General features: G+C 40.3%; 2 non-coding genes across 2 annotated transcripts; one reads left to right on the top strand and one right to left on the bottom strand.

The window, feature by feature from the left end:
- Positions 1 to 2,974: 2,974 nt before the first annotated feature.
- LOC112773437 (small nucleolar RNA R71) lies at positions 2,975 to 3,081 on the bottom strand. Its single transcript, XR_003187987.1, has one exon. It is a non-coding gene; the product is annotated as a small nucleolar RNA R71 (small nucleolar RNA).
- An 8,479-nt stretch (positions 3,082 to 11,560) lies between these two features.
- Positions 11,561 to 11,664, top strand: LOC112774249 (small nucleolar RNA R71). Its single transcript, XR_003188745.1, has one exon. It is a non-coding gene; the product is annotated as a small nucleolar RNA R71 (small nucleolar RNA).
- Positions 11,665 to 12,046: the final 382 nt, after the last annotated feature.

Here is a 12,046-nt window from a genome sequence, read left to right as displayed (position 1 = left end):
ATTTTACATGATTTCATGAGAATTATGCATGAATTAAAGGACAAATTGAATGATGCATGTCTCATAACTTGGATTAGAGCTTTGATGCACTTTATTGCTTGATTTCAGGATAAAGGAAGCAAGGAAGAACCACATTAGTAGCCACGTTAGTCTAGCTAACGTGACCACTAACGTGGAATGAAGGCTAGCTTGCAACGTTAATGAGAAAAGTGATTGCCAATAACGCCTTCGTGAGCCATCATAGCACACATCAGTTGCCACGTTAACTATGTTAATGTGGAAGCTAACGTGGAAGAGAAGTAGAACTCCAACGTTAGTGGTAAAAGTAAGTGCCACTAACGTTCCAAAAGGGGCAATTGGCCACGTTAAGAGCCACGTTAACTTAGTTAACGTGAGCTCTAACGTGGAGAAGAAGATGATGCCAACGTTAGTGACACTCACCTTTGTCACTAACGTTGGACTAAGCCCATATTGACTACGTTATAAGCCACGTTAACCTAGTTAACGTGGACTCTAACGTGGATGGAGCAAGAATCACAACGTTGTGAACTCACCTTTGTCAACGTTGGATTGTAGCCACTATGAGCCACGTTAGTTACCACGTTAATACATTAACGTGGAAGCTAACGTGGAGAAAGGGATGATGAGCCAACGTTAGTGACACTCACCTTTGTCACTACGTTGGAGATGGCTATCAATACCACGTTAGAAGTCACGTTAACCTAGTTAACGTGAACTCTAACGTTGGGAAGTAGGGGCGTTCTGAAAGCGTTAGTGACAAAGGTAAGTATCACTAATGGCTCTCGAAGATTTGGCAAGCCTACGTTAAAGGTCACAGTTTAACTATTCTAACGTGAACTCTAACGTAGGGAGAAAGGGGTACTCTCAACGTTATTGAAAAAGGTAAACCCCAGTAACGTTTGCGAAGGGCCAAGGGTCAATGTTAGTGTCACGTTAGTGCACTAACGTTGAAGTAACGTGGACCACTTTGTTAGGAACGTTAGGAAAAAGGTGATTGTCACTACGTTCTCAACCCGATTTTCATTAACGTTAACAACTAACGCCCTAAGCTAAAGTCCCTGCCTACTTCACACTCTCTCTACAAGTAAAGTGAGCCCACTGAAGAAGATAACTGCTTCAACTCAAGATCCAAATGCCCATATCCAAGACTTGAAGAATCAACTAGAAGATCAGAAGAGTAGTATAAATAGGAGTAGCTTTGAACTAGAAAGAGCTTTTGGACATATTAGAATTACTCTCTGTATTTTTACTTTCTCTGCACTTCTAGTTTAACTTTAGAATGTACTCTCCATCTTTGCTTTCCATTCCAGAGCTATGAACAACTAAACCCCTTTCATTGGGTTAGGAGTCTGTGTAATTTGATGGATCAATAATAGTTTTCATTATTCTTCTTCTTTCTTTTCTCTTGATTTTACTAGAAAACTTTCAATCTTCATCTAATTGAGTAGTTACTTGGAAAAGAAGCATTCATACTTGATCTCTTCTGAACCTTGAAAGGGATGAAGAGATCATGCTAGAAATGTTTTTCATGTTGGACCAATTGGGGTTTGGGCGATATGGTGACATATATTCTCCAATACTTTGATTTGGATACTTGGTATAATCGTGACCAACTTCATCTCTTCTCATGACAATAGACCAGAATTGCTATTGATCTATTAGAGATTGAATTACAAGAATGGAATTCAATCACTTAAGATTCAAGAGATAATGAATGCATTGATTGGAAGAGATGAAAAGAACTGATCCGGAGAATGCAACACTCCTAAGCCCAATGAATTCTCCATTTCTGATTTACCCATTTCTTTACTTTATGCCATTTACTTTCATGCTACTCCCTTTCCCTTTAAGATTCTGCAATTTACTTCCCGTCATTTATTTCTGCTATTTACTTTCCCGCCATTTAATTTCTTGCAATTCTCAACTCACTTTCTGCTTAGCTCAACTAGAACATTCTTCCAATTAAAGTTGCTTGACCAATCAATCCCTGTGGGATTCGACCTCACTCTATTGTGAGTTTTTACTTGACGACAATTCGGTATACTTGCCGAGGGAGATTTGTTAAGGGACAAGTTTCCGTGCATCAAGTTTATGGCGCCGTTACTGGGGATTGATTTTGTATCAACAATGATTAAATTGGTGGATAACTAGATTGAGCATTTGTTTTTATTTTGTTTGATTTAAGTTCATTTGAGTAATTTACTTTCTCTTTAGCTATTTTCTTCCCTTTTCCCCCACCCATTTTCTTAGTTGTTTATAATTCAGTCACTAACTCACTAACTGTTGATATATTGCATCACTCACGCTAACCGCATTTCTGTGGAAATTACTATCTGCATCTATCTTTCTTGCTTTTGCCTTGTGGGTTGTATGACAGGTAGAAGAAGCGGGGCTTCAAATTCCTTTGATTCTGAACCTGAGAGGACCTTCCTTAGATTAAGGAGGGAAGCAAGAAGAAAGAGAGTAGTTGGTGCTGAGGAAGAGGAAGAATACTTTAAACCAGACATGGATGAGAATATGGAACACCATCATGAAGAAGAGGCTCATAATCATGGCAAAGAAGGTCCAGCGCATCAGGCTAGGCAAGAGAGAAGAGTTCTGGTTCTTACATCAACCCAAACCCAGAAACTGTGGAGTAGCATCCAAAGGCCAACCATACATGCCAACAACTTTGAACTAAAGCCATAGCTCATCACCCTTGTTCAGAACAATTGTTCATTCAGAGGAAGTGTCCAAGAAGACCCAATCAACATCTAACCACCTTCCTGAGGATATACGATACTGTGAAGTCTAATGGTGTTCATCCTGACACCTATAGACTACTTCTGTTTCCCTCTCGCTCAAGGACAAAGCATCTAAATGGATGGAATCCTTTCCAAAGGAGAGTTTAGCAACCTGGGAAGATGTGGTGAACAAGTTTTTGGCAAGATTCTATCCTCCTCAACGGATCAACAGGTTGAGAGCTGAGGTACAAACATTCAGGCAGCAGGATGGTGAGACTCTATATGAAGCATGGGAGAGGTTTAAAGACTTGACAAGAAGATGCCCGCCAGATATGTTCAATGAATGGGTGTAGTTGCATATTTTCTATGAAGGTCTTTCATATGAATCAAAGAAGGCATTAGACCACTCATCCGGGGGATCTCTGAACAAGAAGAAGACCATTGAAGAAGCCATAGATGTCATTGAGACTGTAGCAGAGAATGACTACTTCTATGCTTCTGAAAGAGGCAATACTAGAGGAGTGATGGAGCTGAACAATGTGGATGCACTGCTAGCTCAAACAAGATGATTACTAAGCAATTAGCTGACCTCACCAAGAAGATGGAGAGGAATCAAGTAGCAGCAACTCAAGAAGGAGTGAATGAAGAAGCAGAGGGTAGTCAGGAGCAAGCCAACTACATTGGGAATTCACCTAGGCAGCACCATGACCCATACTCCAAAACATATAATTCTGGTTGGAGGAACCACCTAAACTTGGGTGGGGAAATCAACAAGACCAAGGCCAAGATCAGAGACGCCATAACCCACCAACAATGCAACTCACCAACACTCCACACAGAGGTTATACCAACACCCACCCAACAACACTTCTCAACATCCATACCAAAGTCAAAATGGCCCTTCTCATCCTTCCAATCTCAACTCTCCATCATCGGAAGAAAGACTATCAAGGATTGAGACTCTACTTGAAGGCATATGCAAGGAGATTCAAGATAACAAGGTGTTCAAAGAGGAGGTGCGGGCCAATATCAAGAAAACTAGCTCAATGAAAAGGTAAAAGTCCTTTCTAACTTAAATTCTATCCTATTTATACACTTTCTATATTGAGCTTCTGTTGTGTTTCTTGGGCTTTGAGGCCTCTCCCTGCTTTCCTTTTGCCTTGGGTTTATGATCCATAATCTTGATGAGGCTGTTGATCCAAATTCTGTAACATTCATTGAGCCAACTTAGTGATAATCAAATAATGACACATGACTCAATAAATGGAAATTTCAGACTCATCAATCCTTCAGGCCCAATCCCATAAACCATGATATTCAATTGGGTTTCATACCAGAGTAAGTTTAAGTTAATGTTTGTGCTCAAATACTAACTTAAACCGCAATATTTTTGGCCCAGAAACCTTTTCCAAGAGTGGCGTTTAAGTTGCAGTTTAAGCTTAAACTGCAGCTTAAACGCCAGACACTTCCAGTGATGCCTTTTGTGGAAGCACGTTTAAGCTTCAGTTTAAGGTTAAACTGAAGCTTAAACGTGGAAATGGAAGAAGGCAGCCCTGGAGGGTAATATAGTCGAACACGTTTAAGCTTCAGTTTAAGGTTAAACTGAAGCTTAAACGTGGAGATAGAAAAGGCAGCCCTGGAGGTCGAACACGTTTAAGCTCCAGTTTAAGGTTAAACTGGAGCTTAAACGTGGAAATAGAGAAAGCCATCCTGGAGGTCGAACACGTTTAAGCTCCAGTTTAAGGTTAAACTGGAGCTTAAACGTGGAAATGGAGAAAGCAACCCTGGAGGAGAAAACTTGGTCGAACACGTTTAAGCTCCAGTTTAAGGTCAAACTGGAGCTTAAACGTGGAAATGGCTCCTTGGTGCTTTTCCCTTTTCTGGCGTTTAACCTCCAGTTTAAGGTTAAACTGGAGGTTAAACGTGGAACTGCCCCCCTTGGTGCCCTTCTCACTTCTGGCGTTTAACCTCCAGTTTAAGGTTAAACTGGAGGTTAAACGTGGAAATGCTTCTTTGGTGAGACTTTCATTCTGGCGTTTAACCTCCAGTTTAAGGTTAAACTGGAGGTTAAACTTCAATTCCAGCATTTCTTAGCCTTCCTGATTCTGGCGTTTAAGCTCCAGTTTAGGCTTAAACTGGAACTTAAACTCCACATGTGATATTCAAGCTTCCTTTATTGATTTTGTTGCTTCCTTGCTTAGCCTCTTCTTCCCTGAAATCATCCAAACAATTGCATCAAAGTCTTGCAAAATTTCATGAGAAATCTTCCATTCATAGCATTCAAGTAATATAACTAAAACTCATGGAATTTGCATTAAAATCATACTGTTTGGATGGTTCATTGCTTTGTTATTCATTTAACCATTCTTGGTTACTTTAAGCTCAAGAAAATGCATAAAACAACTAAAACTAACAGAAAAATGCTAGTGAAACTAGCCTAAGATGCCTTGGCATCACAACACCAAACTTAATACTTGCTTGTCCCTAAGCAAGTCCTGAGTTAATTGAGAAGAAAGTATGAAACAGAAAGCAATTACATTGGCTATATTAGCAAGCATTTGAAGTTCATCAGAAGGGTTTTATGCAGAAAGTTGCAGCATCACATTTTCATACTTATCAGGTAAGATTATCACTTTTTCATTGCATCCATCAAACACTGCTATGGCCTCTTGTTATTCTTATGTCCTTGGCACTTTTCTCTTCTTTGTTTTTCTTTTCTTTTCTTAGAGCTCCTTTGCTCCTTGTTTGCTTAGTGTCATGTGTTGCACAAGCCTTTGGCATTTTCTTTTTCTTATCAGTGCACTACACATATCCACTTTAGGCATTTTAGTTCACATTTCTTCTTGAGACATTGGTGCCCAGCACCTCTTTGTGTGACTAAATGTTTTGTATTTAGGTTGCTCTTGATAATGGACTTTTGGTTGATAATCCCGGGTTAGTTAACCCAAGTTACCAAGTGTTGAAACACTCCTCAGAACCTATTCATCCAAGCATATCCTTAATACATAAACACCACAGGCATTTGTCTCAGAAGTTCAAACCATTGGTGCCTAGCTTATTTTCTCAATTTTTTTTTTTTTGGTTGCCCTTTTTCAGTGGCTTTTTCTTCTTCTTTTTCTTTCTTTTTCATGGCCAAAGACATTTATCCATCAAGATCCATAGACAGTTTTCAATTTCTACACAAAAAATGATAATTCTACACTCTATTTCCAGTGATCTGACTTAAACAATCAAGCATGCATACCACCACTTAATTCTACTTGATTTGTCACTAATTGAGCCAAGTTACTTTTGTTCAAACTTTTCTTTTATTTTTGGAAACAGAACAAGCATGGCAAGCACTTGTTTAAGAAGGTGAAGTTATATCCAAACATCTAGGCATTCACTTTATTCAAAGCAATAAACAGACAAACATACTAGAGACTTCACATTCCAGAAAGATTCAACATTTACAGTTTAAACCAGAACAAGCATGCTTTTGTTTGCCTCTTTTTTTAAAGAATTATCAAGGAACAATACCACCTTGTGAAATTCCTTGTTTTCTCTTTGTTGCCAGGAAACAATTTGATTTCTCCTTCTTCTCCTAATTGTTGCTTCATGCTTTAAGATCCTTGTTTCCTTTCCTGCAAAGAGTGATGAAGTTGCTTGCTTCTCAAGCACTTGAGTGGTTAGCTCAACTATGTGTGGGTAAGTATCTGAGTCTTAAGTTGGTGTGTGAACACCAAACTTAGTCTCCCACTTACTTCTCTGTTCTTTGAATCCTTGAGTTCTCTTTGGAATGAAGTTGCTGCTAAGGGTTTTAAGCATTTCTGTGACTGCTTAGAATGGTTGTTCCTTTCATATAATTCAAAGGTTGTTGTGTTCAGTTGATCTTTATGGTGGAACACCAAACTTAGAGTCATACATTCCCCTTTGAATTATTGATCCACGAATTCATTGTTTGGTGTGAAACACCAAACTTAATTCTTTGCAATGCACAGAAACTACTTCACCCTTTTTATTGAAACAAATAAAAGAAACAGCAAAAGGGTGTTACCTCAGGTTGGGTTGCCTCCCAACAAGCGCTTCTTTAACGTCATTAGCTTGACGGTCAGCTTCCTCAGTTGAGGTGATATTTAACCTTGTCCTTCTCCTCCACATCTCCCAAGTAATGTTTGAGTCTTTGACCGTTCACAATGAAGGTTCGTTGTGACTTTTCTTCCATGATTTCTACTTGTCCATATTTGGAGACCTTGGTGACAAGGAATGGTCCAGACCACCTTGATTTTAGCTTTCCTGGAAATAGCTTCAGCCTAGAATTGTAGAGCAATACTTTTTGTCCTTCTTCAAATTTCCTTGGGGCTATGTTGCTGTCATGCTTCTTCTTTGCTCTTTCTTTGTAAATTTTGGCATTCTCATAAGCTTCAGCTCTGAATTCTTCCAACTCTTGAATTTGCAACATCCTTCTTTCTCCAGCAGCTTTGCTGTCCAAGTTCAAAAGTTTCAAGGCCCAGTATGCCTTGTGCTCCAACTCCAGTGGCAAATGGCAAGCTTTTCCATATACTAGTTGGAAAGGAGACATTCCAATTGGTGTTTTGAAAGCTGTCCTATATGCCCAAAGAGCATCATCTAGCTTAATCGACCAGTCCTTCCTTGAAGTTCCCACAGTCTTTTCCAGGATTCTTTTGAGTTCTCTGTTAGATATTTCGGCTTGCCCACTTGTCTGTGGATGGTATGGTGTGGCTACCTTGTGTTTGACTCCATATTTTAGAAGCAATGCCTCTAATGGTCTGTTGCAGAAGTGGCTCCCTCCATCACTGATGATTACTCTTGGAACCCCAAAACGGCAAAAAATGTGTTTTTTGAGGAAGTTCATGACTACCTTATTATCATTGGTTGGCGTTGCTATTGCTTCAACCCATTTGGAGACATAGTCTACTGCCACAAGAATGTAATTATTTGAGTATGAGGAGGGAAAGGGTCCCATGAAATCTATCCCCCATACATCAAACAATTCAAGTTCCAGAATGAATTGTTGTGGCATTTCATTTCTTCTTGGCAGGTTCCCCGCTTTCTGGCATTCATGGCAGTGCTTCACTAGTTCCTTTGCATCTTTGAAGATAGTGGGCCAATAAAAACCACACTGCAACACCTTAGCTGCTGTTCTTTCTCCTGCAAAATGTCCTCCATAAGTGGAGCCATGGCAGTCCCATAAGACTTCCCTTCCTTCTTCCTCTGATATGCATCTTCTGAGTATGCCATCCGAACATTTTTTGAACAAGTATGGTTCGTCCCAGATGAAGTATTTGGCATCATTTACCAATTTCTTCCTTTGATGCTTGTTAAATTCCAACGGCAAACTCCCAGTGGCCTTGAAGTTTGCTATGTCTGCAAACCAGAGTGCCTTGTGAATTACCATGAGTTGTTCATCAGGAAAGCACTCATTTATATGTGTGCTTTGTGCGCTTCCTTCTTCACATGGTATCCTTGATAAATGGTCTGCCACCTTGTTTTCTACACCCTTCTTGTCTTTGATTTCAATGTCAAATTCCTGCAACAAAAGAACCCATCTAATAAGTCTTGGTTTGGATTCTTGTTTAGCAAGTAAGTACTTTAAAGCTGAATGATCAGTGAAGACAATGACTTTAGATCCAATGAGATAGGATCTAAATTTGTCAAATGCAAAGACTATTGCCAAGAGTTCTTTTTCAGTGGTTGTGTAATTCCTTTGGTTATCATTCAAGACTTTACTGGCATAATAAATCACATGTACCAAATTGTCTTTCCTTTGTCCTAACACTGCCCCAATAGCAAGGTCTGATGCATCACACATCAGTTCAAAAGGTAAGTTCCAATCAGGTGGGGCAATGATAGGTGCAGAGGAAAGTTTTTGCTTCAAAAGTTCATAGGCTAGCATGCAATTTTTATCAAATACAAAGGGTGTATCAGAGACAAGCAAGTTACTCAAAGGTTTGGCTATTTTAGAAAAGTCTCTAATAAACCTTCTGTAAAAACCAGCGTGTCCCAAAAAACTCCTAACTGCCTTGACATTACTTGGTGGAGGTAGTTTTTCAATGAGTTCCACCTTAGCTCTGTCCACCTCAATGCCTCTATTAGAGATTTTGTGGCCAAGGACTATTCCTTCTGTGACCATGAAATGACATTTTTCCTAGTTTAATACTAGGTTAGTCTCTTGGCACCTCTTAAGCACCAAGGCAAGGTGGTGTAGGCAGCTAGGAAAAGAATCTCCAAACACAGAAAAATCATCCATGAAGACCTCAATAAATTTTTCAATCATGTCCGAAAAGATGGACAGCATGCATCTTTGGAAAGTGGCAGGTGCATTGCACAATCCAAAGGGCATGCGTCTATAAGCAAAAACTCCATATGGACAAACAAATGATGTTTTCTCTTGATCTCTAGGATCAACTACTATCTGATTATAGCCTGAGTATCCATCCAAAAAGCAATAGTAAGCATGTCCTGCAAGCCTTTCAAGCATCTGATCTATGAATGGGAGTGGGAAATGATCTTTTCTGGTGGCTTCATTGAGCTTCCTGTAGTCTATGCACATCCTCCACCCAGTGACAGTTCTTGTGGATATGAGTTCGTTCCTCTCATTTGGCACCACAGTTATGCCACCTTTCTTGGGAACTACATGGATGGGACTAACCCATGGGCTATCAGAAATGGGGTAGATTACCCCTGCCTGCCATAACTTCATGACCTCCTTTTGTACCACTTCTTTCATGACGGGATTCAATCTTCTCTGAGCTTGGATGGAGGGTCTAGCATCCTCTTCTAACAAGATTTTATGCATGCATATGGATGAACTTATCCCCTTCAAATCAGCTAGGGTCCATCCAATGGCATCTTGATGAGTTTGTAGCACCTTGATCAATTCTTCTTCCTGTTCTTGACTCAGGACAGAGCTAATGATAACAGGATGACTCTCATCACTACCCAAGTATGCATACTTGAGATTAGGGGGCAATGCTTTGAGCTCAGGTTTTGGTGCTTCCTTCTCTTCTTTCACTATCTCTGGCATGTTTGGCATGGTTGTTTCAGCAGCCTTGATGTCACTAACTTCTATGTCCTTGGTGAACTCCTCCTCTGCCACTTCCTTTGTTGTTTCCTCAAAGGTTTCTTGTACTGCAATGTCCACTACATCCACCCTCATGCATTCCCTTAGTGATTCTGATGGATAGCTCATTCCCTTGAATACGTTAAACACCAATTTCTCATCATGTAGTCTAAGAGTGAGTTCACCCTTTTGTACATCTATGATGGCTCCAGCAGTAGCCAGGAAGGGTCTTCCCAGAATTATTGAAGCTTTGGCTTCTTCCTCCATATCTAACACCACAAAATCAGCAGGAAATATAAAATCTCCCACCTTCACCAACAAATCCTCAACTATCCCATGAGGGAATTTAAAAGTTTGATCTGCCAATTGGAGGGCCATTCTTGTTGGTTTGGCTTCCTCAATCTTCATTCTTCTCATCATTGTTAGAGACATCAAATTGATACTGGCCCCTAAGTCACACAAGGCCTTCTCCACCATGACTTCTTCTATGATGCAGGGGATTTGGAAACTGCCTGGATCCTTCAATTTCTGAGGCAATTTGTGCTGGATGATGGCACTGCATTCTTCAGTTAACAACACAGTTTCCTCGTTTCTCCAGCTTCTTTTCTTGGTCATTAATTCCTTTAAGAATTTTGCATAGAGTGGCATTTGCTCTATTGCCTCAGCAAACGGAATGTTGATTTGAAGCTTCTTGAAAATCTCCAAGAACCTGGAGAATTGGCCATCCTTTTCACTTTTCATCAAACGTTGAGGATATGGTGCTTTAGGTGTATAAGGCTTCAGGACCTCTTTTTCTTTTTCTTTTGTTGCAGACGATGTAAAAGATTGTCCTTGTTCCTTATCTCTCACATTTTCCTTTGCTTCATCTTCTGTGGTTTCCTTTGAGATCTCCTTTAGATTCTTTCCGCTTCTGAGGGTTATGGCCTTACATTCTTCCCTTGCAATAGCCTTGGCAGCATGAGAAACGCTTGTCCCAGGGGTTTGCTTAGACAAATACGCAATTTGATTTTCTAGCTTCTGGATGGCAGCTCCTTGGTTTTGCAGGTTAGAATTTACTTCTTCCTTAAAAGCTTTCAATTCGGTTATGTCTTGACTCATGGTTGCAAGCATTCCTTCTATCCTGTTTAATTGATCTTGAAATTGTTGGTTCGGGTTAGGTTGGGTAGGTTGATTATTTTGGCCATGATACGGTGGTTGAGAGTAAGTGTTTTGTGTGGCTTGGTATGATCTTTGGTTGGAGTTTTGGTATGTGGAATTGTTATGTTGGTTGTGGTTGTAAGGTTTGTGGTTTTGTGGTTGGGTTTGTTGGTTCCCCCACCCAAAGTTTGGGTGATTTTTCCATCCTGGGTTGTAAGTGTTGGAATGTGGATCATATGATTGCCTTTGTTGGTTTCCCACATAGTTGGCCTCTTCCCAATCACCTCCTTCAATGCTTACTTCCTCTTGATCTTGTGTGTGTATTGCAGCCACTTGCTTTGTTTCTAATTGCCTGGTAAGCTCTGCTAGTTGCTTGGCAAACACCTTGTTTTGGGCTAGAATTGTATCAACATGGTTCAGCTCCATGACTCCCTTAGTGTTGTGCCTCTCTGATGCATAGTAGTACTCATTCTCAGCCACTGTCTCAATCACTTCAATGGCTTCTTCCACAGTCTTTTTCCTGTTCAATGAACCTCCTGATGAATGGTCTACAGCCTTCCTTGATTCATAAGACAGTCCATCATAGAAAATATGCAATTGCACCCAATCATGGAACATGTCTGGTGGGCATTTCCTTGTCAAATCCTTGAATCTCTCCCATGCCTCGTAGAGAGTTTCACCATCTTGTTGTCTAAAAGTCTGAACCTCAGATCGAAGCCTATTGACCTTTTGTGGGGGGTAGAAACGTGCCAGAAACTTGCTTTCCACCTCATCCCATGTTGTTAGACTCCCCCTTGGGAATGATTCCAGCCACTTAGCTGCTTTGTCCCTAAGTGAAAATGGGAACAAAAGCAGTTTATAGGCATCTTCCTGGACTCCATTGGACTTCACAGTGTCACAAATTCTCAGGAATTTTGTGAGATGTTGGTTGGGATCTTCATTAGCACTCCCACCAAATGAACAATGATTCTCCACAAGTGATATTAGCTGTGGTTTGAGTTCAAAATTGTTGGCCTGAATGGGTGGTTTTTGAATGCTGCTACCACAATTCCCAGAGGTTGGGTTTATGTATGAACTAAGAACCCTCCTCTCAGGAATAGCA

The sequence above is a fragment of the Arachis hypogaea genome, chromosome 18 (genome assembly GCF_003086295.3).
Source record: "Arachis hypogaea cultivar Tifrunner chromosome 18, arahy.Tifrunner.gnm2.J5K5, whole genome shotgun sequence".
NCBI lineage: Eukaryota > Viridiplantae > Streptophyta > Magnoliopsida > Fabales > Fabaceae > Arachis > Arachis hypogaea.
This window is presented reverse-complemented; position numbering and strand designations above follow the sequence as displayed.